Here is a 3,115-nt window from a genome sequence, read left to right on the forward strand (position 1 = left end):
GCCAACCTTAGATTACTGTGACTTATTGCAAGTGAATCGTAAGATCGGAAGAAGATAGGATTTATTGAAAAAGTTTTGAAAATATTGAGTACATTCATGGATATTTCGGACTTTGTGGGAGTATACGAGTATACGTACCCCCCCCCCCTTTTTAACGAGGGGGATAGCTGAACTTGTCGATATGACAAGCTGCTTACGTAACTCTTTCGAGGATCAAGTCATCTCGTAGTTCTGCTTGTTGCTGCGGTGTTACTACTCGCTGGATGGGATCGTTCCGGTTACTTCAGCCGTTGGGGCTTCAGTTTGATCGACGACCGTTTCAGGAGTCGGGCTGTCCGCTAGCAAGGGGATGGACTCGGGGACTATGTCGCTGTCTGGAGTCGTTGTCTGGTCGGGTGATTATGGATCACTTTATATGGAGCTCTCGGGAGCGTTTTAAGCTTTCTTAGCCCGCTTCGAGTTGACCGCGGGGGTGTTCCGAATTTGTCGTAGTTTATGCTCAGCCAAGAAGCAGAGCCTAGACTGTTTCTGGCATCCCCAGATTACCGCTGTTCCGTTTGGAGTTTGGAACTTGATGCCAAGGTGGTAAGTCGACGGTACCGCTTTCACTGCATTGATCCAAGGAGTGCCCATGATGTCATTGTAGATGGCCGGGTTATCGACTACCGCGAAGTCAATGATTTTCGTCACCTCTTTAGCCATCACTGGGAGTTTGATTGATCTGAGGGTCATTGACGTCGCACCTGAGAAACCGGTGAGAGGTTTTGGTTCCGGGACGACTTCTCCGAGTTCGATGTTCATCCTCCGGAGGGTATCGGGGAAGATGACGTTGACTATGCTTCTTGTGTCGATAAGGATCCTTCCCACTTCTAGGTCTCGGATTACCAGATCGATAGCCAATTATGAATAATCTGTTTTGTGGCTTGGGTAATTCTTTGTCTATGGCTGTAGTAAGCATAACATTTTTTTTTTAAACACAACATATTCTTCCACTAATTGCTTAAACGGTTACATGGATAAATGCATCATCTAACATACGATGTGCGATTCTTTTGAAAGATTCAAGAGCAAAGTACAAGTAGTTTTATGAAGAAAGCATTGCGTCCTTCAAATTTTCTAGAATTCGAAATAGCCACATTAAATATGTACGTACATGTATTTAAGGGATTTGAAAATTTTCCCATTCAATTAGGAAAATTGTTTTTTATGCCAAAAAATGGTAACTATGTCCCATTAAACTAATCTCATATACTTTATGTCTAATTAGGTTAATTATTTTCAAAATGCCAATAATGCCCTTAATTTCAGTTATAAATTCGAAATTACAATTAACAAAACAATTGTTAAATAAAAAATATAATAAATAACTAAATTAATTAAAATAAAAGAAAACATTAAAAATCCTCAAATAAAAAAACCTAAACCTACACTTTATGTCCCACGATTTTGTTTTTATTTTTTTCAGAAAAATTGATTTTTCTTATATATGGAAACTAAATATTTCAAAATATTTTTATCTCATATTTTTCGGAATTGATTATTCTTATATGTAGAATACAGTAAATCTGTAGAACTCGGTTTCTACAGGTTTTTAGATTTATGGTAATGTGTAGATTTCCATTTCTACAGGTTTTAGATTTACAGTAAATCTGTAGAACTCGTTTTCTACAGATTTTTAGATTTATAGTAATGTAGATTTCGATTCTACAGGTTTTATATTTATACTAATATGTAGATTCTGATTTCTATAGATTTTAAAGCGATAGGTTAAGCGCGGAATGTATATTCTAAATATTTTTAAGTACTATTATTTACGTAGATCACATATTCTAAATATAGTAGATTCAATGAAAAAAATGGATTTTATTTTCTACTTCGTAGAATGCCAATTTTACTTTATGGAGAACAAAATTTGAAATTATGATTTATAATTTTTTAGAACTGGAAAAAAATACTACTAAGTTCATATGGATATTTCATCAGTAGTTACTATTTTTTCCAATTTTTTTGTAGTTTGTAAACCTATTTATTTTATTTATTTTGAAAATACTAAAAAACATTAGAGATAAAAATGATACAAAATATGTATTATCCTAATGGGACATAGTTACTATTTTTTTTCCTAAAAAATAATTTTCCCAAATTATTGGTAAAGAAGAGTACGGTGTGGGGTGCATAAAATCAAATGAGTTATTTTGGAAGATCTTATCTTTGTCACTTTCTTCTCATCTTGTCTTCGTATGCATTCGTATACAAACATCATATCATGCACTTTTCCGTACATCAATAGCATAATCGAAGGTTCGAGTTCGACCATCGTTTTCTTTTCTTTTGTTCAAGTTTGATCAATATCCCTTAGAAAATTAAACATATGCCCGTCTTTCTTAGATATGGGACGATAAGCAAGTATCATATAACCATCCCATATTCAAGACAACTCGAATTAGCATAGAGATTAAAATAATACAGTACGTCCACCAACTACTAGTTTACACTACGAAAAAAGCTCATTCTCAACGATCATATCCGTCGGTAACTGTCGAAAATGGTTTTTGTTTTTGGTTAAAATCGAAAATGGTTTTTTACCGGGATATGTTCACTACAAGAAAACAGGGGATTCTGATGGCGGAAATCGTCGGAAATTCGTCGGAATAGACCGATTCCGACGAATTTCCGACGAACCCGTCCGTCGGTATCGTTTCGTCGGAAAAAAAAAATTCGTCGGAATTTCGTCAGAACTTCCGACGACTTTCTGACGAATACCGAGAAACGTCATTCTGACGAACTTCCGACGATATTACGATGCGGATACACGAGACCAGAGTTCATCGGAAAAACTACGTATCGACGGAGAACGATTCTCGGACAATTCCGACGTAGAGTGTTCCTCGGTGTATTCCGACGAACCTCGTTCGTCGGTAAATTCCGACGGATATATGTCCGTCGGCATATTCCGACGACCGTTGTCCGTCGGTATATACCCTTTTTTTTCAAATTAATTTTGCATTTTTATATATTTTTTGATATTAATAAATTAAAAAAATCAGAAATTTAAAACTAATAATATTATAAAATTTAAATTCATAAAAACCGAAATAGGAAAAAAACATTCATA

This window comes from Brassica oleracea, chromosome C5, assembly GCF_000695525.1.
Source record: "Brassica oleracea var. oleracea cultivar TO1000 chromosome C5, BOL, whole genome shotgun sequence".
In the NCBI taxonomy this organism is placed as follows: Eukaryota; Viridiplantae; Streptophyta; class Magnoliopsida; order Brassicales; family Brassicaceae; genus Brassica; species Brassica oleracea.